At 37.1% G+C, this 27,754-nt stretch overlaps 1 protein-coding gene across 4 annotated transcripts in view; it reads right to left on the bottom strand.

The window, feature by feature from the left end:
- SLC4A4 (solute carrier family 4 member 4) overlaps positions 1-27,754 on the bottom strand; it is a 434,558-nt gene that overhangs the window by 181,893 nt on the left and 224,911 nt on the right. The window lies entirely within an intron of this gene.

Raw genomic sequence — 27,754 nt, 5'->3', positions numbered from 1 at the left:
TGGAGAGACAGTCGAGGTGAAGCACACCACCTACTGACTTCCAAGTAGCTGCTGGCAGGTCTCTGAGAATTCAATACTATCAGCTGGAACACATTTAAACCAGGTCCTCCCAGGGCTGTAGTGTACAGGGGACCATATGGCCCCTGAAGAACACTTCAAATAGGCAGCTGTATAGCTATAATTAAATCTGTAGTAGTCATGCTATTATTTATTTAGCAGATTTTTTTAATGTACCCTTCACTGAGGTCTCTGAGAACATGTACCAAATTAGAACAATAGAGAATACTGCAGAAGTAGAAAAAGGGAATTGAAGAGAGAGAGGTTCTGATACAAGGACAGTTGTATATAAAACTTTCCCTGAGTGAGTCTTCATTTGTATCTGGGGGCCACTGAGCCATCAGTAGGTGATGATCGCTGACTTTACTGGGATGGATGTTAGGTCTGACTGCCCACTCACTCCCCTGTTCCAGAGTATGCTCTAGCCCAAAGATCTGCCTCTTACATTTGAATTCCCTTGTGCCATTCATTTGACATCAAATCAAAGCCCATCTGGTCCACTTTCCTGTCCAGTGACTATATGTCCTAACACATTGTCACTTGCTTCTTCTTAAACATTATAGAGAAAGAAGCTGCAATCAAATTCAATAATTAATACCAATGTCTGTGCCCACTCCCCAACCCTTCTCTACTCCCTTCTCTGGCCTAGAACACTGTTTGATTGAAATATGTACCCCAATAAATGTACATTTTTAATCTTAATCTGCATTCCAATGGGTATGAATTTACTCGAAAATTGAACTTTTTGAAGATAATATTAGTTCCAGTGTGGCCAACCGAATCATGGTGGGCCCTAACCTATATTACTGGAATCCTCTAAAAAAAAAGAAATTCAGATGTGGTCAGTCATAGAAAACCACAGGGAGGAGTCTGAAACTAAAAATCAGGGGGAAGTAGAAGAGCAGACACAAGGAGAGACGGAGAGATCCCCATGTGATAGCAGGCAGAGGTGCAAGCCAAGAAACCCCAAGGACTGCTGTAGCCAGCACCGAAATGCTATAGACTACGGGAAGAAAGCATGGCCTTGCTTATGCCTAGAGTTTGAACCTCGAGCCCTCCAAACCATGAGCCAATAAATTCCTGTAGCTTAACCCTACCCACTGCATAGTATTTGTCTTAGCAGCTTGGCAAACTAACATCCTACATTGTCTGCAGGTTTGTTTTGCCATCTATAATGAGAGACCTTGGAGCAGGGTTTATCTCCTCGTCATTTCTGTAATCCTATCCCTAAAATGGTGTTTGGTTCAAATGAGGAGTTAATAAAATCTTCATTAATAAGTTAATGATAATATTCTATTTCCTATCTAGTACATCCTTCCATTGAAATAACAACTATCTTCATGAAACATCCATTTTCTATCACAATTTTACATATGAAGCAACAGATGACAAATCTACTCCCTCTTACTGGAAGGCAATCTTCTTGAACTTCTCAGCCTTCAATCTCCTCTGAAAGATCCAGGTGAGTTACATCAATTATTCTTCTTAGGTTAGTGCCAAGTATCACACCCCTATTTTTGGATATTGTACACCCTTGAAAAAAATTTAAACCTGATCAAAGTCATATTTAGAAAATATACACAAAATGTAAAACTTTCTGTAAAGATCAAGTAGGATTTTCCCTGTCTACTTATTCACTTTATATTTTAGACTCACATAGTTTACTTTTATTCTTGTTAAATTCCTTGTGTCAAGATCATTCTCCATACTGATCTTGTCATTTAAAATTCTAGATAGCTGGACTTTTTATCATCTGATAGCCTTTATGTGTCTTAATCCAAATTGCTAATCTGATCATCAGGGCAGTACAAATAAAAATCGCCATGGCATTAGAAATCCTTTCCACAGTGACAGTAGGTTTATTAACATACTTTTGAGTACAGCTGTTGAGCTAAGAACCCTGTTATGATCACACAGACTCAGATCTTCAAAACACTTACAAAAATACCATGATGGATTTTATTACTTGCTTCTATTCATTACACACAGCAATGACCACCAATTGAGAAACTTTTCCTTTAAAGGGCCAAACAGATAATATTTTAGGCTTTGCCACCCATATCCTATCTCTGTCAAATATTCTTTTTTTTTTCTTCTTTGCATAACTCTTTAAAATTGAAGCCCTTCTTAGCTTGTGAGCCACACAAAAACAGGCTGTGGGCCAGACAGACATCATCTCTTCACTTCTAGAGCAAATGGTCTATTGGCAAAGGCCAACATTTAACCAAAAATTAAAATATGCAACTATTTGACAATAGCAGGTCCTGGCCTAGATTGAGAAGTCAAGAAAATTTCCCTGAAGAGGTGATATTTACACTGATGAATAATGGGTGAGCCTGAGTTGCCTCGATAGGAAGAGCATTTCAGCAGAGGAAATGGCATGTGCAAAGGCCCCAAGGCAGGAGCAGGACTGGCATGCTAGTGGACATGAAAGAACCCCAATGTGGTTAGAGAACACCAACAAGGAGAGACTGCAAAACGGCTTTGGAGAAAGATATTAGGCAGGATTTCACAGGGCTCTGAAGGTCATAATAAGGTTTCTGGGCTTCATCGCAAGGGCAAAAGGAAGCCATAAAAAGGTTTCAAGCAGAAAGTGACATGCCTTTTCACTACAAGTCCTGTCTTATTTTTCCATATACTCTGCATACTTTGTCAACTTTCTACGTTCTCAGATTTAAAAATCATGATGGGTTATGTGAACACAAAAACAATTCTTAATATACTACCACAGATTGGCCACAGGCTTGTTTGCTTTTAGGAAAAGAGAGGAGAAAGAGAAAACAGCACCACCACAAAATTTTACCTTTATACTCCTAGAGAAACTATTTAGTATGAAATCATTCTAAATTAGGATCTTTCCTAACAAGATCTTTGCTACTTTCTCTCGAACCCGTCCAATAATTAAACACGTATTGCCTCGCTTACTTTACTTGCTCCATTTTCTGTCTGTTTCATATGTTCCCATATTCCCACATTCAGAAGAAGATCGGTCAGGGATGGGGAAAGTGAAATACTACTAAGCACCTGCTCTGTGCCTAGTGTATTTCACAAACATTATCTCATTTTATTCTCATAATACAAGGAGACAGGTTTTACAGCCCTCACTTTTCCAATGAGAAATTTAAGGCTCAGAGACATTATGTACTCTGATCAAGATCACTTACCTAGCAAGAATGAAAGCCAGGATTTGAAGCAATATCTCTTGGATTAGAAAACCCAGGTTTTTTCTGTATAATGCAAAATGCATTTCTCCATTATCCAGAAAACTCTGAAATCACTCTAAACCTTCTATTCCTTTTATTTAAATCCTTTTCTCCTAAATCTTTCCATACTGAGTATTGCAAGGCATAGCATAAAGACAGTATAAACTATAGCATGATTTAGACCAAAAAGGTACAGATTTAAAATATATACAAGCATAGGAGTGTAGAGATCCTAGAATATAACATTAGAGAAGGTAGGATCTTCCAATAAAGGCTTCTATTTTCACCTCTTTGTGTTTATTATTTTAATAGAACCTGCATGTTGTGTTATTTTAACACATTTTTAAGAATGAAAAACCACATATGATTTTTAAAAGTATAAATGGAAACCAAAACATGATATAAATCCAGGTCTTTCAAACAAACTAACTGCATTCTATGACCCTTACTAGGACTTCATTCAGAGGGTTTCACAAGACTCATGGGTATAAGAACAATGCTGCTGTGCTCCCGTGAAAATCTCCTGACATGTTTTCACAGATGTTTTCATAGCATCCTCACAAAAAGAGTTACACTTGAAGACCCCTCACTTTGGAAAAGAGTTTCACAACTATTTCTAAAGTAGTAGTAGCACTGCTATTTTTCTAAATAAGATCTTCCTTCCAGAGTGCAGTGTCAGGGAATAAGATCTTGGAGATCAAAATTCAACCAGAAAGTAAATTACCACCTAGTTTTCTTTCACACAAAAAAATCAATGTAGAGGCCACTTACTGAAATTTCTAGAATTCCACTTATTTATTACTCGGTACTATAAAGTGATACTGAAAGAGGTTTTCATCTGTAAATTTCATTTAAGAAACAACAAGCAATGCAATAGAAAGAAAACACAAGATGAAATCAACTTATTTTATTTCTGACCAAAAGGTTTTTCTCAAACAAGTCATCTTAATACACAGCTATATTTCAGCTTGACCTATTCTTGTTTTAGTATCAATAATATACTTGGATCATTACCATAATGCTATCCTTGGAACCCAAACTATGAGAAAACTGTGTAATTATAACATGTAGAGTATAATAATGTAGAGCACTAATAAATTCAATGATAAACACCATTCAATGATAAAACCTTTCTAAGTTTGATCTGCCGTATCCCTAATTTCATACTATTTCATGTCTTACAAATGAAGTAGCTCATCTCCAAAAGTAGAATGTAAGATGGTATATTATCTGCTATACTTGGGAAAACTTAGTAACAACATATCCTGCAATAGAATATCTTTCTATGCTGACAGCTGCTTTTTTCAATATGTCCTGTGACACTCTATATTTTGTTTTAATTAAGGAAAAAAAAATTGATGCTTTCTTCAAACTATGTCAGTCAGCCAGTTAACTGTGCTTGAGTTATCGGTGTAAGAAAAATGGATACATAGGGTTTTAATGAAAAAAGCAAACTACATGTAAAGTGTTCACATTTACGTGATTGTCCTAACTGGAAAAAATTAAAAATTTATGACATGAGTAAGAATGTGCATTTCAAGCAACCACTGAACCTAAATAAAACACTTCATCATGGCCATGAGAAAAAAATAACTTTTTAAGAGTTGTCAGAATGCAAAGATGAGATAATAGAAATATTTTGAGAAATCCTGTTTTTCTCTGAGAAACTCCCATACTCTTAGTCATTTTTACAGCCTGAAAAAAAAAGGACAAGTAGAAGCTGATCAACCTCAATTAGTCATCATTATCATCAGCAATCAACTCACAAGACTCCTGCTTTGCCCCTCCCCCAGGCCCTCTCCCTCTTGTAGAGAAGACGAGACATAGCAAAAGGAAAACAAACAAGTAAGTCCATGCTAATTAACAAGTGATGCAAATAGTAAATATAGGTGCTGTAGAATTTCAGACAAAGCAGTCATTAATACAAACTAGAATATTCCAGAACGAATGTAAGGAAAAGTAGCACTTGATTTAGGTCCTGAAGAAGACATAAACTTGGCAAAGTAAAGAAGAAAAGAGATGCTTGGATCTGATGGAAATGTGCATGGGGTGACAATATTAGTAGAAAGACAACCAGACACATTTATTAGGGTGCAGGTGGAGCAGGGGAGTACAGACGTTAACAGTATGAAACCCCGAAAGAGCCAAATTAGCAATGTAATTTTAAAGGTAAGGAATGGCTTTCATCCCACCCCATCTTACTGCAAAACAAAACAAAGCAAAAAAAGAGAGAGCATTATTAACACATTTAAATAATGAAAATGACAATTATAATTAAGGTTTATATAATAATTAAAAGTATATTAAGGGCGGTGCAATGGTGGCTCAGTGGCAGAATTCTCGCTTGCCATGCCAGAGACCTGGGTTCGATTCCCGGTGCCTGCCCATGTCAAAAAAAAAAATGTATATTAAACACTCTTCATACAACAACCCTGTAGAGAAGGCATTTCAGATAGAATTATAATGCCTATATTACAAACCTGGAATATAAGTTCAAAGGAGTTAAGTTTTAACATGCTTATTTCAAGTTTTCAAAGCTAGTCCCACGATCACTTTAATAAGGACGTTCCATAGTAACTGCTTTTCCCTTTTATTGGAAAAAAAAAATTAGGGTTATGATGCTGTTTATCTACCAAACTTAGTGACCTAGAATTGAAAAATCTGTATTGAGGGTGAATAATGAACAGCTGATGACTCAAGGATCGTTGGGGTGTTTCAGTAAAGTGTAAGCACAGATCTGTAAATCAAGTGAGTTCTAACACTCAATTTTCTGGCATGGTTATCTATTCTACTTTTGCTAACGCTCCAGATGACTCTAACTATGAAAAAAAAATTTAAATCTTGTTTACATTTCATCAAATTTGGGGAGATTTTGACCATGTTTCAAAGAATTTTAAGAGTCACATCATTTACCCTTTATTGTATAAACATCATTCATTTGTATTGTTAAATTGCAGATAGTTACATTCCATTTCATTTTTCCTCCCACTTTCTCCAAGGAAGAATACTTGATTGTGGCTAAAATGCTTATCTTCTCTTATTTACTTTCTCTAAGCAGAGAGATACTTTTAAAGTCCCTCGTTTCTCTGTGATCAACTGCTCCGGCCCACACAGTTATCTTGTCTTTAGCTGAACTCCTTCTGCACTTTGCTGTCAGCACCAAACAGTTATCTATTCTCCCCAGCCAGATATAAATGCACAGTATGAGATCATACATTATTCCTTTTTATATTATTAGCCTCACTCTTCTCACTGGCCTCTAACAGACACACTGTAGCAACACAAATGTCCAGTCTCCTAAAACCCTTAAATTTTTTCTAATTGTCATTATTGTTTTTTTAAATAGTAATTGTGGTGATCAGTCTATTCAGCAGGCTGTGTGCCTCAAAGACAAACTAAAGTCCAGAAACTACAAATTGGACCTGTTCGACTCACTATGGCTTGTGACCTAAAACAGATCCTAATCCAAATAGGTATAATTTATTACACTCCTTAAGAGCTCAGGCTCTATTGAAGGCCAGATGCTGTTTAACTCTAATAATTTGGAGTCCGCCAATAAGTATATTAGGGTTTATAGCACTAATCCCATAGCATTAGTGTAAGTGCTCAATCTATGTTAGTTGCTGATACTTATTCTTAATTTTTCTTTACATAGGAATGGACTCTACACTATCAAGTAGAGTCACTGACCAATAACAGGTCAGTTTGTTTTGAAGATGAACGCTATTAAAATGTCTCCCTGTGCAATAACTGGGTTACTTTCTAGCTTCTTATATGCGTATACAAAGAACACTAATTAGGCAGGAATGTCAACTTGGTATTATTAACCACTGGCTTTCAGATTGTAGAAAATAATATAGCTACCTTTTAACATGAGAAAAAGGAAGCATGGTTGTTTTCATTTTAGTTCAGTTCTAGAAAGGGAAACCAGACCACTGGTGGTAACAGACGGAGAAATCAGGAAGCTGTGCTGGTGACTGATAAGGTCATGAGATTCTGCTGAGGCAAATAAATCAACTACCCACTGGATCAATCAAACAAGTAAGCTCAAACAGTGGGAAACCCTTTGCTTTCTGAAGAAAAGCAAGAAAAACTTCCTTCCACAATGTGGCCTCTTCATACATCTACTCTGCAGCAATTCCCCGTTGAGAGGGAAATAGGGGAGCAGCAGATTCTGCTAATAGTCAACATGTTAAGAATGGTTCACCTATCTTTTTGTTATCTGTCCCAGATGACAACACTCCTTCAAAGCTTGTAATAAAAAACTCCCATATAAGGTGTAACGCATTGTATTTAGTTACATTTGCAGTCTGGACATAAATTCACTTAAAATTCTCTTGGGGGTGGAAGGAAGGGAATGCAGAGCCAAGTTGCAAATGTGTTGAATAGTGCTTCAAAGAAAACCCTTGGCCAACTCTTCTTGTGATTTTTCTTTTTGTTCCTGATGCTGACCACCAAGAAGTGCCCTTCAGATGAGGCCATTTTGGTTGCCAAGGAAATTCCAACAAAGCCTGAAGGATTTTTCTCAGATCTGGGAACAGCAACACCTTTAGCAAAAGCAGTAAGAAACAAACAAGTGCCAAGCCTACTGTCAATGCACTCTTCACTTCCTAACCTCAGAATTCGGGCAGATGAGCCAGCTAGAAGATGTAATTAGACTGGAGAATAAATCCAGTTAAAGCCTCGATATTTTAAGCTTCTGAAGAAAGTCCCCAAAGTGAGCTGGGTGGCAGGTGCTAGTTACTGAGATTCTTTCCACTTTAACTGAGTTGCTAAGCTTTTAGTGGAATGAATCATAAAGGAGAAATTCAAATCAAACTGGCAAATGATATTCTAGCAGGGGAGGAGGATTTATTAAAGCGTTTAAAAGATCTACAGCACAAATAGGCATAATCTTTTGGAAGGTAATTGGCAATACAGGATGACCCAGCAATTTCTCCTCCAGAAATCTAACGAAAAAATGCAAAAAAAATTTACAACCCAGCAATTTCTCCTCCAGAAATCTAACGAAAAAATGCAAAAAAAAATTTACAACAAAGTTATTTCCAAAGGTTTGTTCGTAATGTAAAAAAGTGAAAATAATAAAATATCTATTAGTTGATCATTTAAATTAGAACATGATTCACATGTACTATGTAGCAACTGAAAAGAATATGGTAGATGTCCACAGTTGTACAGGACAACGATCATTCAAAATCCCCATGTCGTTACTCTCAGTGACCTATGTCCACCTCTAGTGCATTAAATGAGACCATTTTTAAATGGAAAACATTTTAACTCTGAACATCGTTTTTTCCCCCTTTATAACACATCTAAGGAACAGAGTTTTCATTGTTGGCAGGAATAAGATCTTGACATCTATAGCAAACACATTAAGAAATGGGCTATTTGTTCTACTGATCTATCGGTTTAAGTCACTGTGGTGCTCCTACAATGCTACTCCCAGGAACACCTCAAGAAGATGCAAACAGTGGCAAATACTTCTTACCGATTATAGAGTATCCCCAGTGATCTCTTTAACATGTAAATTAGAGTGTATAACTCCCCAGGTAAAAATCCTATAACATGTCTCACAGTGCCTAGAATAAAATTTAAAGGTCCCCCTGCCCAGTTCTCTGGCCTCATTATCACTGCACTTGCTGCCTTTGCTCCAGCTACTCTGGCCTTTTTTATCTATTTATTTTTTCTGTTTCTTGAATATACTACACTCATTTCTGCCTCAAGGTCTTTACTCTTTCTAACCAGTCTAGAAACATCTTCTCACAGATCATGCAGCTAACCCTCTTACCTAAAACAACTTTCCTGTATCTTACCACATTACCTTGCTTTATTTTCAAGACAGCACTTATCACTATATGAAACGGTCCTATTCATTGTACATCTGTTTATTGCAATTTATAATTTACCTCTCCCCCAAAGCATGGAAACCCCATGAGTCAAAAGATTTATCTGTTTCACTTGCCTCTGGAACCCTAACCACCAATAACACTCTCTAGCACCGAATATACCTTTCAAATGAATGAACAAATGAGTTCAAATCATAGCAGCACACAGTTGGGGGGTGATTTAGAAGTTCAAATTTATTGCAGCTTCACAGTTACTTGAAACCATGGTTCTAAATCTTACAAAAGACTCCTGTGTTTCTTATCTGAAAATACAAGACTGAGCTTATTTTACTTTAGACACGTGTTTATATGCTTCATTTTAATGTTCATGAAGAACCTGTTTTTAAATGAGTGCTAATCTTCTGAGCCAAGTAAATAACTTTCAAGGATGTTATGAAATGAAGAAAGTTCAACTGTCCCATTTCAAAAGTTTTTAAAAATCAGTATTAATATCAGTGCTTTCCAAGCACTTATAATACCCACAACTGCTTAGGTTTCAAAAATATGGGAGAGAGCATAGGGTGGGAGAAGAAAGCTATATTAAATGAAATTTCGTGTAAAGAGGAAAAAGATGATGGCACACATCATTTTTTGTCAATTATCTAAGAAGCAAGTTGATCCCCTTTGAAAAGTGCTCAAAGATAATCACTGCAATCAATGGCTATCCTAGCTGCCATCAAGGACACCTGGCTGAAGGAAAGCTGTTAACTGCTGAGCCACGGGGAAGCTTATCATAGTTAACAAAATTGTAGTGACTCACGATGTCAAACCACGGTAACCACCTCCTCACAGCGTGCCTTTGTTCTCAGGTTTTCAAAGATGTGATTCAATTTAGAGCTTTCCTGACACAACAGCATTTTACTGGTGCCTAAAAACATACTGAAGTACTATAACCTCAGAAATATGGACTTTTCTTAGCCACTGCACCCTCCCTCAGGCGTGGACTGAGGCCACCCAGTATCCAGTGTAACCTGCAGGTTTTCTGGCTGAGTCCAGAAAACATGCTACTGTACTTTTCAATCACTGTGAATATGGAATAGCTATTGATACTAATGGAATTTCTGAGCCCTGGGTGAGAAATATACCTTCAATATTCTAAAAAAAAAAGGCATTTCAGCTCAACTTAGTTAACTTGCCCTTATATTACACATGAGTAAGAAAAAGATTAGGGGGTCATTCTACAACAGAATGTTTATTTCTAGATTTCATTTTAAGAAAATTATTCAAACTTGTACATGGCTTAATGGTTTCATCCTCTTTCTCTCTGACAAAATATTCAAATCCAGCTCTTCTATTTCTGCAAAAGACTCAGGCTTCAAAAACAGTGATCAAGGCAGCCAAGCGTATTTAAATACAACAGGCAATCAATGGTGATAAAAATGAATATAATACACTTTAGAAATTAATCTCCAGCCAGATTCCACCAGGGGACTATGGGATAGATATTCAGATAAGCTAGCTAAATAATGAGTATGATAGAAATGATGATGAGATAAGGAGATCAAAAGCTTATGCCAGCCTTAAGTGCTTCCCTGAGAATCTCCAAAGTATATCTACATCTACTACATTCACTATAATAATTTCACTTAAGGCTGGACATTTAACTGTAGTAATTGTGAGATGTTATTGAAGTATTGACAAACTTGAAAAATAGTCAAGCACTTTTAAAGTCATTGTACCACTAAACGCAACACTTCTACAAGAGAGTGAAAGCTGAGAAGTAAATCATGAGAAAGACTAATTTTTTATCTTTACAGATGATTCATTACGCACGTGAAAACTGTGTAAGTAAACTTACCACATTTGATGAGCACCCATCACACATAAATTCTTAAAAGAACATGAAAGAAATAAGGGGAGTAGAAAAATAAGTCAATCTAAGGCAATTGGGGAAGATAGCTGGAAATTTTCTTAAAATCCTCCATAGCAACAAAATAGAAAAGGTTATTTATGTAGATTTACAAGGAGATGAGATCCATATGTATTTTTTAATCTACTTCTCCCCAGGTGTTTTTCTGCTTAATATAACATCCAAGTTGGAATGCAGTTGCAGCATTGAATCACCTAAATTTTGGCTATGCTCACTCTTCTGCTGTTAACTATTTTGAGCTATTTCTCAATAAGGCATCCGCTACTGAAATCATAAGTACATAGGCTTGGCAGAGCCAAGAAAGAAAAAGTGCAGTCTACAGATTTGTTTCTTCTGTTTTCCCCAAACAGAATCTCATAAAAAAAATATGCCATCAAGTTTTCTCACCATGTAACTGTCAGGAAGAGAAATCCTGTTCTCCTTCAGAACGCTCAACACTAAACCTATTTCTTATGCTACTAGAAAGTTATATAGCTCCAGGAAGTCATGCAGTACCCTCACAACTGTTCAAATTATATCCAAGCAGGATAATCTATCAATCAGAAACTTCAGTTCAGGTCAAATGGTATTTGTTTTGTTTTTGGCCAACTTGGACACATGCACAGGACAAGTTTGGCTTCATTGACAAGATCACTTCCAAGACTTTTGCTAATTAATAATAAAAGCTTTTTAAAAAACAAATTTGAACCTGGTAATCTTTTTTTCCCCCTCCCCGAACAGAGAAAAAAACAGGTTATAAATTGAAAGCCTTGGGTTTACTGTGTTTTTTGTTATAGTTTCATACTATTTGCAAGCCAGTTTTTTCCTTCTCATCCTAAAATGATGAAGCTTTTCAAATTGAAGTCATTGAAATACTAGATATAGAAACTGAAAAAATTAGTTTGAATTCTTTCTTTATCTTTGAATGGTGGAGAGATCATGGGTCAGTTACAAATCTTCCCTTCAAACTCTGGTGGGAGAAAAAGGACAGTTTCTTCTTCCTTTTAGGAGGCAGAGTTCATTGGATTAACTATGGCCATTGTACAGATACAATGTGGAAGCACAGTTCCTCTTATTTACTCATCAACCTTCACCTTCTCATTTTGAAAACAAAAAGAACAAAACTCTTGAATTAAATCTTCCTGGTTTCACCTTAACATGAACATGCTGACTAGGAAATGCTAGGGATAGGTATGGAAAGTTCTGGTTTGAAGGACCTCTATCACAGAGATTTTATAACATAATCAACACCCCAAAATCATAGTGTTCCAACATATTCTGCTTAAACCAGGATATTAATATAATATGTACCTTAAGCCATCAAATTTTCTTCTGAATAGGCCCAGATATAAAGACTCAAGAAGATAAATAATTTCTCCAGGTTAGCATTTTCCGGCCACTTACTGACAAATTTCTGGCAAGAGGAAAGCTGTCTCTGATAAATGAAGTCATCCTCAAAAGTTTCATCAACCAGGTATTCCTAACCCTAATCAGTACTTTCCCTGTCCAGCATCAAGATCTCTGACGAACCTCATAAATAATTAGGACACTGCATGGTCAATATTGGGTTAACCAAAATATGCAAGATAGCTTTGTGAGAAATTTTCAACAAGTTCTAATAACCTCAGTTATCCTTTTTCCACTAGAAGTATGTATCAACTAATTAGTCAATATTTAACTTTTCTCCCTTAACATCTTAATAGGTAAGGAGATAGGAGGGATGAGAGCAATCCACATTAGGGAAAATAGCATTTCAAGAGAGACAAGTTCAAGGAGATAAGAATAAATCAAAATGAAAAGGGAGACATAGAAATGACATCATCAACATGGCGATATAAGACATCCTTTGTAAAAATCTCCCCTCAGAAATGACTAAAAAAAAGTGTTGGGTAGCTGATGGCTGGGGGTAAGCGGCCGTACTGAGTCAGTCACACAGACACAGAGCACACAGCACACGACTCAGGAGACAACCCTTAGGGGTGGGTGGAAGGCGTCCACTTTATTGAGGAAGTGCACAGGCATATATAGGCTGGGAGCATGCAGGGACACGTGTCGGGCTGGGATTGGTCACCGTTGTTGCTAGGGTGGAGGGCAGATTTCTGGGATTGGTCACCATTGTTGCTAGGGCGGAGGGCAGATTTCTGGGATTGGTCACCGTTGTTGCTAGGGTGGAGGGCAGATTTCTGGGATTGGTCACCATTGTTGCTAGGGTGGAGGGCAGATTTCTGGGATTGGTCACCATTGTTGCTAGGGCAGAGGGCAGATTTCTGGGATTAGTCACCATTGTTGCTAGGGTGGAGGGCAGATTTCTGGGATTGGTCACCGTTGTTGCTAGGGTGGAGGGCAGATTTCTGGGATTGGTCACCATTGTTGCTAGGGCAGAGGGCAGATTTAAGGTTAGGGCTTTTGGCACGAACCACCACCAGTTCTGGGAAGAAAGCCGGTCGCTGCTTAGGCCATTTTGTGTTGCCTTGCATCAGCCACGGCAGCCATGTTGGCAATATTTTATGGCTTCTCCATCAATTCCTTCTTTTTTGTTTTTTAGCTTTCCAGGTAACTGTGCCTGTCTTAGGTTGCCCCCTCCAGAGGTCTTACCCATCTTTGGCTACCAGCTAAGCCACTGGAAGTGAGGGGCAGCAGCGCCTGTCTTAGGTTGCCTCCCCAGGAGGTCTTACCCATCATTGGCTGCCTGCTGATCATCACAAAGGAGGATTGTGACGCGCAGCTTTGCCAACAAAAAGGAAAAATCCCATTTGCAATAACTGGAAGACTCCGTAAATGCTGAATCAAAGAAAAAGAAAAATAATCTCAAAGACCAAGTAGGAAATTTCCCTTCCAGACTGCCAATCTGGATACTTCCCACTCACTCATCTGCATGTAGCTTGGAATTCCCACAGAGAAAGCAAGGCCCAGGTCCCTCCTGCCACAGATGCAGACTATAGAGCCACTTACAGCATAGTCCAGCACAGAGACTCAATCCGCAGAAACTTAGGACAGAGCATAAGCTGCTGAAGAATGCTGCATACAAAAGGGGCCTGTGGGGTGGTATGAGGAGAGAAAAAGAGATTACAACAGAACCATCAATAATAGGGGCACATACTCAATCCACTCTGTGCTCCCTGGACCAACTACATCCAAAACAGACCTTTTTGGATAGACACCATTTGGATACCTGGGAAGAAACCAGAGGTGCAAAAGCCTCACAGGAACAAAAAAAGGGGGGTGGTAAAGCAGGGGAAACTAAGCTGCTATAAGACAGGATGGCTGCAAGAACTGAAAAGTATAAGGAAAAGGGGGACCTGACTGAGGAAGAGAATTTAAACAAATCACAGGAGAAAATTCTGAAAAAAAAAAAAAAAAACCACAATGGTTCATGAATATTACAAAGAAAGAGGAAAGAAAGCTTTCTCCTGGACGTAAAACAATTACACCAAAAAAGTGAGATCTAAAAACTGTACCATACATCCATGGCAAGAAGCAGATCAAAAAGAGCTGAGAAAATCTGGACAGCTGAATGCAGGCTACTCTAAAGGTCCAGAATATGATGGAACAAGTATCAAAGAAGAGTTTTAACACAAGGTCAATCAACAATAAAACACTAGACAAGAGGGAGAAATTGACATTCAGAGTTAACTCATCAAGTTAACCAGATACCCAGACATCAAGAAAAATTTACAAGCCATACTAAGAAACAGGAAGATATGCTTCAATCAAGGGAAAAAAACAAAACTTCAGAGGAGATAAGGAATTTAGAATGACTAAACAAAGAAGTTCAAAAAAATCTCCTAAGCCAATTTGAGGAGGTGAGGGAAAATATGGATATAGAGATAAAGGACATTGAGAAGACAATGTATAAACATAAAGAAGAATTTTAAACTTTAAAAAGAAAAGTAAGAAAAATTATGGGGATGCAAGGCAAAATAATGAAGATTTAAAATATACTAGAGGCATATAACAAAATATTTGAAGTGGCAGATTTAAGAATCAATGAACTAGAAGACAGAACAATCTAAACCATATAGATAGAGGCCAGAATAGAAAAAATTGAGGAGTGTCTCAGGGATTTGAGTGAAAGCACGAGTGCATGAAATTAAGTGTTGTGGCTCTCCCAGGAGGTGAACAGAAGGGAAAAAAGGAACAGAGAGAATATTTGAGGAAATTATGGCCCCAAATTTCCCAGTTCTTAGGGTGCACAGGTAGTTCAGTGGTAGAATGCTCGCCTTTCATCTGGAGACCCGGGTTTGATTCCTCAACCACGCACCCAGAAAAAAAAAAAAATTCCCAATTCTTATAGAAGACACAAATATACTCCAAGAAGCACACTGTACTCCAAACAGAAGAAACCCTAATAGACCAAACAAACAAACAAAAAAATCAGAATGTCAAATGCCAAAGATAATGAAAGAATTCTGAAAGCAACAACAGAAAAGTTACTCATAACATACAAGGGAAGCTCAATAAGACTAAGTTCCAATTTCTCATCAGAAACCATGGATGCAAGAAAGCAGTGGTATGACATCTTGAAGGTAATGAAAGAGAAAAACTGCCAGCCAAAAATTCTTTATACAGCAAAGCTGTCCTTCAAAAGTGATGGAGAGTTAAAATATTCACAGATACATAGAAACTAAGAGAGTCCAACAAAAAAACCTGCCCTACAAGAATTATTAAAGAGAAGCTCTGCAAGTTGAAAGAAAAAGGCATGAGAGAGTGGCTTGGAATAGTGAGAAGAAATGAAGAATTTCAGTAAAGGTAACTAAAAGGGTAAATGCAAAATGCAAAAGTACTGTATCTTCAATATACAACTCTACTCTTTAATTCCTATACAAGTCAGAATATAATTGAACAAGAAAAAGGCATATTTCCTGATAATAGACACACTAAATATAAAGAGATAATGTGAGAAAAAAAAACAACAGAAAGATGGGAACAAAAGTATATGGGAACAGACAATGTGCATGCTATTAAAGCTTAATTGGTATCTTTTCATATTACTTGCTTATAGAAAGTATTTTTAAAATATAGAGAAACAAAAACAAGAAAGGGATCAATTACACACATCACAAAAGATCAATCATACAGAAAAAAAGGAAAAAAAAGAAAAAAGATATAAATATATTTTAAAAAACAAAGGACAAAATGCTTGGAGAACAGCATGTACAGTATTAGCACTGAATGTTAATGGTTTAAACTCCCCAATCAAAAGATACAGATTGGCAGAATGGATTAAAAAGCATGATACAACTATATGCTGCTTACAGGGGACTCACCTTAGACCCAAAGACATTATGAGATTGAAAGGGAGAGGATGGAAAAAGATATTCTAGGCAAACAATAACCAAAAAAATCTGTGGTAGTTATACTAATATTGAACAAAACAGATTTTAAGTCAAAAGCTGCTACAAGACAAAAAAGAAGGACACTATTTAATAATAAAAGGGGCAATCCACCAAAAGAAATAACAATAATAAATATTTATGCACCTACCAGGTGGTTTGGTTTGCTAAAGCTGCTGGAATATACCAGAAATGGATCAGCTTTTATAAAGGGGATTTATTAAGTTAACATGTTTACAGTTCAAAGGCCATGAAATGTCCAAATTAAGGACTCAATAAGAGAATACTTTTACTCAAGAAAGGCTGATTCTTATCAGGGGTTCATCTGTCATATGAGAAGGCACATGGCAATGCCTGCTGGCCATTTGCTCCCAGGTTTCACTGTTTTCAGCTCCTGGTTCCAATGGCCTCCTCTCTGAGCTTGTGTCTGTATCCAAGCATCTTCAAACATCCGTGCCTGTGCTGGCTCTCAACCATCTCTCTATCCATGAGTTCTTTTAAGGACTCCAGTAACCTTAAAACCCACCTTGAAAGGGATGAGTCACATCTCCCATCTAATCAAAGGTCACATCCACAATCGAGTGTCACAACTCTGGAAGCAGCTTAACCAAAAGTCCCACCCTACAATATTAGATCAGGACTAAAAGAACATGGCTTCCCCCACAAGACTGGATTAGGATTAAAAGAACATGGCTTTTCTGGGGTACATAACAGTTTCAAACCCAGCACAACAGGGTACCCTAAAATACATGAGGCACACCCTGGCAAAATTGAAATGAGAGATAGGCACCTCTACAATAATAGTTGGAGACTTCAAAACATCACTCTCATCAATAGATAGAACATCTAAACAGATAATCAATAAAGAAAGAGAGGATTGAGTAATATGATAAATGAGCTAGACCTTACAAATACAAAACACTGTACCACAACACAACAGGATATACATTCTTAAGTGCATCAATTGTATTTCAGGATAGACCACAAGTTGGGCCATAAAACAAGTCTCAATAAGTTTTAAAAGAATGAAATTATATATAAAGCATCTTCCCTGATCATAAAGGAATGAAGCTGGCAATTAATAACAGGTAAAAAAATGGAAAAATCAACAGATATATGGAAGTTAAATAGCACAGTCTTAAGCAATCAGTTGGTCAAAGAAGAAATTACAAGAGAAATCAATAAATATCTTGAGATGAAGAGTAAGAACATACCAAAACTTAAGGGATAAAGTCCTTTAAGGAAGAAAAGTTATTTTCTTGAGATCCCATTCATTCATTTTTTTCTTTTGTTGCTTGCGCTTTGGGTGTAAAGTCAAAGAAACCATTGCTTAACACAATGTCCTAATGAGGCTCCCTATAATATCTTCTAGGGGTATGAGTTCTAACTCTTAAATATTTAAATCTTTGATCCATTTTGAGTTGACTTTTATATGTGGTGTGAGATAGGGGTCCTTCTTTTTTTTTCGCAATGCACCATTTGCTGAAGAGATTATTCTTTACCAACTGAGTAGTCTTTGCCCACATGTCAAAAATCTATTGGCCTTAAATGTGAGGGTTGATTTCTGAGCTGTCCATTCTATTCCATTGGTCAGTATGTTTATCCTTGTGCCAGATCCATTCTATTTTGATTACTATGGCTTCATAGTAAGTTTTAAGATTTGGAAGTGTGAGTCCTCCAACTTTATTCTTCTTTTTCAAGATGGCTTTAGTTATTGGGGACTCTTAACTTTCCATATAAATTTAATGATAGCCTTTCAATTTATGCAAAGAAAGTTGTTGGAATTTTATTAGGATTGAATTGAATCTATATATTGCTTTGAGGAGAAGTGGTATCTTAACAATACTTAGACTTCCAATATATGAATATGGAATATCCTTCAACTTATTTGGGTCTCTTTAATTTATTTTAGCAACATTTCCTGGTTTTTAGTGTACAAATCCTTAATATCGTTGTATTCCTATGTATCAAATATTCCAAGATATGTGATCCTTTTAGTTGCTACACTGAATGGATTTTTTTCTTTATTCATTGTTGTGTACAGAAACCCTATTGATTCGAGATACATGTACATAATAATAATGTTATTAATGTACATGCCACTTTGTTGAATTCATTTATTAACATATACAATGGAAGAAAATATTTGGAAACTATAGATCAAAAAAGGATTAATATCCTATATATATACAAAGAAATCTTTCATTTAAAGAAAGACAAACAATCCAATTTAAGAATGGACAAAATACATCACTCCAAATAAAATATACAAATGGCTAAAAAAGCATATGATAATAAGATTGATACCACTGATCATCAGAGAAATGCAAATCAAAACCACAATGAGATACCATATCACACCCATTAGAACGGCTACTATTTAAAAATGGAAAATAAGTCTTGGAGAGGATACAGAGAAAAAGGAGCAATCATTCATTGGTGATGGCAATGTAAAATGGTGGAACTACTGTGGAACAGTTTGGCAGTTCCTCAGAGAGCTAAGTACTGAAATACCATAAGACCCAGCAATCCCACTATTAGGTATGCACCCAAAAGAATTGGAAGCAAGGGCTCAAACATATATTTGCACACTGATGTTTATAGCAGCATTTATTATATTACCAAAACACGGAAACAACCCAACAACTGATCAATGGATAAATAAAAAGGTGTTTTTATATATTGACAATGGAATATTATTCAGCCATAAAAAGGAATGAGGTTCTGAGCATGTGACAACATGGATGAACCTTGAAGATACAATGTTGAGTGAAATAAGCCAAAGACAAGATGACAAATATTGTATGATCTCACTGATGTGGAACAATTAGAATAAGCAAACTCACAGAGTCAGAATCTAGAAATATAGGTTACCCAGGGATAGGGTAAGGATAGGGAATGGATAGTAAAGGCTTAAAATTACAGGTTCCTACTTGAAATGACAGAAATGTTTAGGTAATGGATGGTGGTGATGGAAGCACAAAATTGTGAATGCAATTAATAGTACTGATATAAATATATGAATATGATTAAAGGGGGAAATGTTAGACTGTATATATGGTAACAGAACATTTCTTAAAAAATTCATGGGGCTATAATACACAAACACTGAACCCTAAGTTAAACTATACAAAAAGTAATAGTACAATTATAAAAAAATTTCATAAAAATTTTTATTAAAAGAATTTTAATACAAAATGCTATGATCATTGGTAACAAATGTTCCACACCAAAGCAGGATGTTGATGGTGGGGTGATAAATGGGAATCCTGTGTTACATGATTGTTCCATGGACCCATGTCATGGTCAGATTCATGTGTCAACTTGGCCAAGTGGTGGTACCTTGGGAAAGTCTTGGGCAAGTGCTGACCTGTCTGTTGCAATGAGGACATTTCATAGAATTAAATAATGATCACGTCAGCTGCATCCACAGCTGATCCCATTTGTAATCAGCCAAGGGGAATATCTTCTGCAATGAGTGATGCTCAGTCTAATCACTGGAAGCCTTCTAAGGAGGATTCAGAAGAGACAGGCTCTTCCTGCTTCAGCTGTCAAGTCTCTCCTGCAGAGTTCATCCAGACCCTCCATCGGAATCATCAGCTTCACAGCCTGCCATGCGCACTTTGGACTCTGCATTCGCACAGTCATGTGAGACACTTTTATACATTTTATTTTTGAGAGTGCTCCCTGTTGATTCTGTTTCTCAAGAGAATCCTAACTAATACAACTTGGTACCAAGAGTGAGTCTTAAGAAAAAGAACCCTAAAAATGGGTTTTTATGAATGGTTTTCTACTCTGACTGGACTCAAAGGCACTAAGGACTTTGATTTCCATAATCAGAATAACACTCCCAAACCATGAGAGTGAGTTGGCAAAAGAGATAGTCAAAATATCACCATCTGATTCTCCTAATGCTTCACTTGTATGAAGCCAGGCTCTGGGGGATAATGTTTTTGAAACCTTTTCAGAGTTTTGTGGAAATAAGAGGTATAGAGAAGTTGGCTGGTTGTTGTTAGATACACTGGATACATTAAGGAGGGAAAGGGATGGGCTTAAGGCTTCAAACAAGAAGCTTAAGCACCATCTGACAGATGTAGAAGTTTCTATGAGTATCCTGAAGGAAAATTTTATTTCCTGTAGCTACAGACTTGAGAGCTCTAAAAATCAGACTCAGAATCTTATTGTTAGAGTAGCAGCTTTACAACATAAATTGAAACTCAATGTTGCATGGTGTCTGCTGTTAAAGCGAGGGCATTGATTGAAAAGGAGTAGAATCCTGAAAAAAGGGATGGTGACATACAGATTGATAATGATGTCAAGGGTGAGGTTGAAACCCTAGGTCATGCTGTGTCTTCTCTAGATAACCTGTAATAGTCTGCCCTGAGGACATAGCTGCCCCACCACCAACCAGCCTTGAGGAGATCAACCTCCTCCTGAAGGAATTAGCCCTAGAGTGATTAAACCTGTTTCACCAGGTGACCCTGCAAATGAATGCCCTGAAGCAAATAGCTTGGAAGATATTTCTAATTCTTTTCATGACCCACCCCCACCACCCCTCATTTCTTCTTTTAGTCTAGTTCCAGACCTGTAACTAGACTAAAGTCCCAACAGGCCCCTAAAGGTGAAGTGCAAAGTATTACACATAGGGGGTACATTATACTCCAAAAAAATTGTGAGTTTTCCAATTTATATAAACAGAAATCAGGGGAATATGTATGGCAATGGATTTTAAGAGTGTGGGATAATGGTGAGAAGAATACAAAGATGGATCCAGCTGAATTTATTGATATGGGCCCACTAAGCAGAGATTCTGCAAGCAATGTTATAGCTCGAGGGGTTAGAAAAGGTATTAACAGTTTGTTTGGATGGTTGGGTAAAACATGCATAACAAGGTGGCCGACATTACCTGAGGTTGAAATGCCAGAACTGCCCTGGTATAATGTAGATGAGGGGATCCAGAGGCTTAGAGATATTGGAATGTTAGAGTGGATTTATCATGCAAAGCCTGCTTTTACACCCCAGGAATGTCTGGAGGATGCACCTTTTACCAGAACAGTGAGAAATAAATTTGTGAGACTAGCACCATCATCCCTGAAGAGCTCTGTAGTTGCACTTCTCTGTAGGTCAGATACTGCTGCCAGAACTGCTGTCACTAACCTGGAATCCTTAAACACAATGGGGATGACTGGATCCCGAGTTGGCAGAAGCCACGTGGCAGCACTTAATCACCAAAGACAGGGTAAATGTGGCTATTACAATAGACAGCATACTCAAAGCAGGAGTCCAAATTATATGACTTGCACAGATTTGTGGTATTGGCTAGTAAATCATGGGGTACCTAGAAATACAACAGAAGGGCAGTCTACTAAATTCTTGTTCAAGCTGTATAAGCAAAAGAGTTCTAGGTCAATTGAACAGAAGTCTAACCTGAATTACAAAAACACAGAGTCACAGCACCTTAATCAATTTTCAGACCTGAGACAGTTTACAGACCCAGAACCCCTTGAATGAAAGGGAGGCCAGGTCCCTTTGGGAGAGAACCCTGTTATATGACCACAAATTTATACTGTTAATCTTCCTTCAAGCCTTCTCCAAGGAGACCGGCGGCCTTTAGTCAGGGTAACTGTACACTGGAGAAAAGGAAATGATCAGCTATTTCGGGGATTATTAGACAGTGGTTCAGAAGTGACATTAATTCCAGGGGACCCAAAATGTCACTCTGGTCCACCAGTCAGAGTGGGGGCTTATGGAGGTTAGATGATCAATGGAGTTTTAGTTCAGGTCCATCTCACAGTGGGTCCAGTGGGCCCCTGGACCCATTCTGTAGTTATTTCCCCAATTCCAGAATGTATAATGGAATAGACATACTGAGCAACTGGCAGAATCCCCACACTGGCTCTCTAACTCTTGCAGTGAGGGATATTATGGTGAGAAAGGCCAAGTGGAAACCACTAGAACTGCCCCTACTGAGCAAAATAGTAAATCAGAAGTAATACTGGATTCCTGGAGGAACTGCAGAAATTACTGCCACTCTTAGGACTTGAAAGAGGCAGGGGTGGTGATTCCCACCACATCCCCATTAAACTCTCCTATTTGGCCTGTGCAGAAAACAGATGGGTCTTGGAGGATGACAGTGGATTATCGTAAGCTCAACCAGGTGGTAATTCCAATTGCAGCTGCTGCTCCAGATGTGGTATCATTGCTTGAGCAAATCAATACATCCCCTGGTACCTGGTATGCAGCTATTGATCTGGCAAATGCTTTTTTCTTAATAGCTATTAGTAAGGACCACCAGAAACAGTTTGCTTTCAGCTGGCAAGGTCAGTAATATACTTTTACTGTCCTACCTCAGGGCTATAGCAACTCTCCAGCCCTATGTCATAATCTTGTCCGCAGGGACTTTGATTGGTTCTCCCTCCCACAAGTCATCACACTGGCCCATTATATTGATGGCATCATATTGATTAGACTAGTGAGCAAGAAGTAGCAACTAGTCTAGACTTACGGGTAGGGCATTTGCATATCAGAGGATGGGAGATAAATCCAACAAAAATACAGGGACCTTCCACCTCAGTGAAATTTCTAGGTGTCCAGTGGACACCTAATCACTGGGAGCCTTTTAAGGAGGATTCAAAAGAGAAAATCTCTCTTTCTGCTTCAGCTGGCAAGCCTCTCCTGTGGAGTTCATCCAGACCCTCCATCAGAATTGTCGGCTGCATAGCCTGCCCTATGGATTTTGGACTCTGCATTCCCACGGTCACATGAAACACTTTTATAAATTTTATATTTGTGAGTGTTCCCTATTGATTCTGTTTCTCTAGAGAACCCTAACTAATATAACCCACAACTTCTCTAATAAAAGGAAAAAAAGTATGGATAGCAGCAAAAGCAATGCTGTGAGGGAAATTTATACTCCTAAGTGGTCACTTTAGAAAAGAATGAGTTCAAATCAAAGCTGTAACTGCAACTAGAAAAAGATCAGCAAACTAAACCAAAAGCAAGCAGGATTTAAAGAAATAGCAAAGATTACAGCAGAAACAAATGAATAGAGAATGAAAAAACAATAGAGAGCATTAACAAAATCAAAAGTTGGTTCTTTGAAAAGATCAAGAAAATTGACAAACTCTTAGCAGGACTGACAAACAAAAAAGAGAAAAGATGCAAATAAATAAAATCAGAAATGAAATGGGGGACATTAATACTGAACCCACAGAAATAAAAAAACATAGAGGCCACTATGAATAACAGTGTGTCAACAAATTAGACAACCTAGATGAAATGGACAAATTCCTGGAAAGAAATGAGTAATCTACATTGGCTCTAGAAGAAAGAGAAAATCTCAACAGTCCAATTACAAGTTGAGATTGAGCCAGTCATAAAAAACCTCTGAACAAAGAAAACCCCAGGACCAGAAAACTTCACAGATGAATTCTACCAAACATCCCAAGAATTAATACCAATTCTGCCCAAATTCTTTCAAAAACCGAACAGGAGGAAAGTGTTTCCAACTCATTTTAAGAGGCCAACACACACTAACACCAATGCCAGATAAAGATATTACAAGAAAAAAACTACAGACCAATATCTATTATCAGCATAGATGCAAAATTCCTCTACATAATACTGGCAAACTGAATCCAACAGCACATTGTAAGAATTACACACCATGATCAAGTGGGTTTTATCCCAGGTATGCAAGGGTAGTTCAGCATAACAAAATCAATTAATGTAATACACCAAATTAATAAAATGAAAGGGAAAATCACATGATCATCCCAGTTGATGCAGAAAAGGCATCTGAGAAAATCCAGCATCCTTTCTTCATAAAAACACTTAGAAAAATAGGAATAGAAGGAAAATTGCTCAACATAATAAAGTCCATAAATGTAAAACCCACAGGTAACATCACACTCAATGGTGAAAGACTGAAAGCTTTCCCACAAATGCAGAACAAAATTAGGATGACCACTGTCATCAATGTTATTCAATATAGTACTAGAAGGTCTAGCCAGAACATTAGGGGAAAAATAGAAATAAAACACATCCAAATAGGAAAGGAAGTAGTAAAAGTTTTACTATCTGCAGATGGCATGATCCCATATATAGAAAGTCCAGAGAAATTGACAACAAAGCTCCTAGATCTAGTAAACAAATTCAGTAAAGTGGCACAGTGCAACATCAACACCTAAAAGTCACTAGTGCTTTTATACATTAGTAATGAGCAATCTGAGGAGAAAATCAAGAAAAAAATTCCATTTACAATAGCAACTAAAAGAATCACATATCTAAGAATAAATTTAACCAAAATGTAAAGGACTTATACACGACAAACTATAAAACATTGCTAAAAGAAATCAAAGAAGATCTAAATAAATGAAACAACATACCATGCTCATATATTGGAAGACTAAATATTGTTAAGATTTCAATTCTATCCAAAATTATTTACATATTTAATGCATTGCCAATAAATGTTCCAACAGCCTACTTTACAAAAATGGAAAAGCCAAGCATGAAATTTATTTGACAGGGTAATCGACCTCAAATACCTAAAACCATCTTGAAAAACAACGAAGTTGAAGGACTCACACTTCCTGACTTTAAAGCTTATTACAAAGCTATAGTGGTGAAATCAGCATGGTACTGGTACAAGGATATGTACCTTGTGCATATGGACTAATGGAATTGACTTGAGAGGTCAGAATTAGACCCTTATATCTATGGCCAGATGGTTTTTGACAAGGCTGAAAAATCCATTCAATTGGAAAAGAACAGTCTCTTCAACAAAATAGTGCTGGGAGAACTGGATATGCATATGCAAAAGAATGAAGGAGGAGCCCTGTCTCACACACAACATGCAAAAATTTAGTCAAAATCAATCAAAGACCTAAATAAAAGAACCAGGACTATAAAACTCCTAAAAGAAAATGTAGGGAAGCACCTTCAGGATCTTGGTTAGGCAACAGTTTCTTGGGCTTTCCACCCAAAACACAAGTGATAAAACAAAAAGTTGGTTAACTGGACCGCATCAAAATTAAACAACTTTTGTACATCAAAGGACTTCATCATGAAAGTGAAAAGGACAACCTACTTAATGGGAGAACATATTTGGAAACCATATATCTGATGAGAGTATCTGGAATATAAAGAAAATCCTAAAAAAGAAGAAAAAAAGGAAGAAGAAATCCTAGAACTCAAAAATAACATGACAAATAGCTCAATTGAAAAACAGGTGAAAGACTTGATTAGACATTTCTCCAAAAAAAAGATACACAAATGGCTAAAAAAGCATATGAAAAAAATGTTTAACATCACTAAAATTGGGAAAATTAAAATCAAAACCACAATGAGATAGATACCACTTCACACTCATTAGAATGTCTGCTATTAAAAAATATGTAAAATTACAAATGTTGGAGAGGATGCAGAGAAATAGGAATACTCATTCATTACCGGTGGGCATACAAAATGGTGTAGTCACTGGTTAATGGTGCAGTCACTGGGTAAGACAGTTTGGCGTTATGCAGAAAGTGAAGTTTTGAACTACCATATGACCCAGCATTCCCACTACTAGATATAGACCCAAAAGAATTGAAAGCAGTGGCTCAAACAGATATTTGCACTCTGATGTTCATAGCAGCATTATTTACAATTGTCAAAACATAGAAACAACCCAACTAACCATCAAGTGATCAACGGACAAATAAAATGCAGTACATACCTACAACGGAATATTATTCAGTCATAAAAAGGAACGAAGTCCTGACAGCACAGATGAACCTTAAAGACACCATGTAGAGTGAAATAAGCCAGACACAAAAGGACAAATATTGTATGATCTTACTGATAGGAAATAATTAGAATAAGCAAGCTCAGAGTTAGAATCTAGAATACTGGTTCTACAATTGTCCAAATTTGCTTAATTTGTACAGAATTTCTATCTGAATTGAAGTTTTGGAAATGGATGGTAGTAAGGTAGCATAGTATTGTGGTAATTAACAACATTGAATAATATATGTGAATGTGGTTAAGGGGAAATTTTACATCGTATATATGTTACTAGAATAAAAATGAAAATATGAAACATAAGACTATTCAACACAGTGTATTCTCTTGTAAGTGGTGTACCATAGTTAACAGCACAATTACATAGTGTTCTTTCAAGAATTACAACAAACACACCACACTAATACAAGGTGTTAATAGGGTGGTATATTGCGGAAAAATATATACTCAAACACAAACTACGAACTACAGTTAATAGTACAATTATAATTTTTTTCATCAGTTGTAACAAAGGTACCCCACTGATGCGAAGTATTAATGTGGCAGATGGAATATGGAAACACTGTATCTTTTACATGACTTTTCTGTAAACCTACAATTTGTCCAATTAAAAAAAAATGTTTTTAATGTTTACATCAAACATTAGATTTATTAAACAAATAGAGGGAGGAAAGTAAAGAAATCAGGCCTGACAAAAGCAGAGATGTCTATTCGGAGGAACATAAATAAAGAAAGAAGGGTAACACCAGATTTCAGAGGGTCTTAAAAGGCAAATAGCAAAATCTGAACTTAACTTGATAGGATGCCCTTGTAAGATTTTGAGGGAGGAGAGAAAAATGAGGGCAATAATATGAATAGTGTATTAACCTGGGAAAGAATGGCAACAACAGATTGGTCCCAAAGGCTTCTCTAGCAATCCAGGTCTGAGACGATAAAGGCCCTGACTAAGGCGGTACTGGTGAAAAGGAGAGGAAAGAAAGAATCTGTGCTGGTTTGAATCTGTGGTGAACCCCAGAAAAGCCATGTCCTTTAATTCTCATGCCATATTGCTGACTGGGAGCATTGTGATTGTTCCCATGGAGATATGACCCACCCAATTATGGGTGGTAACTTTTAATTAGATGATTTCCATGGAGGTGTGTCTCCACCCATGGAAGGTGGAGTTGCTTACTAGAATCCTTCTAAAAGAGGAAACATTTTGGAGAGAGTCCCTTTTTTAGAGCCACAAGAAAGCCAGCAGATGCCACCATGTTCACCATGTATGCTTGCAGCTGAGAGAGGAACGTTGAACTTCATTGGCCTTCTTGAACCAAGGTATCTTTCCCTGGATGCCTTAGATTGGACATTTTTAAAGACTTGCTTTAATTGGGATATCTCAGCCTTAGAACTGTAAGCTTGTAACATATTAAATTCCCCTTTTTAAAAGCCATTCCCTTTCTGGTATATTGCATTCTGGCAGCTAGCAAACTAGAACAGAATCAAAGAGCCATTTCAGAAAGAAGAAAGACACTTCATCTTTCCTCTGTATTTTTAGTACTCAACAAGGCCTACAAACCTCTTTCACAAGTACAAGTGCTGCCAGTTAAAGAAGCAGACCATCATAGCAAAATGTAAAAAGAGGAATCTTCAGTGTCACCTTGA

This window comes from Tamandua tetradactyla, chromosome 19, assembly GCF_023851605.1.
Source record: "Tamandua tetradactyla isolate mTamTet1 chromosome 19, mTamTet1.pri, whole genome shotgun sequence".
NCBI classification, from domain to species: Eukaryota; Metazoa; Chordata; class Mammalia; order Pilosa; family Myrmecophagidae; genus Tamandua; species Tamandua tetradactyla.
Note: the sequence above shows the minus strand (reverse complement) of the source record. Positions and strands in the feature narration are given on the sequence as shown.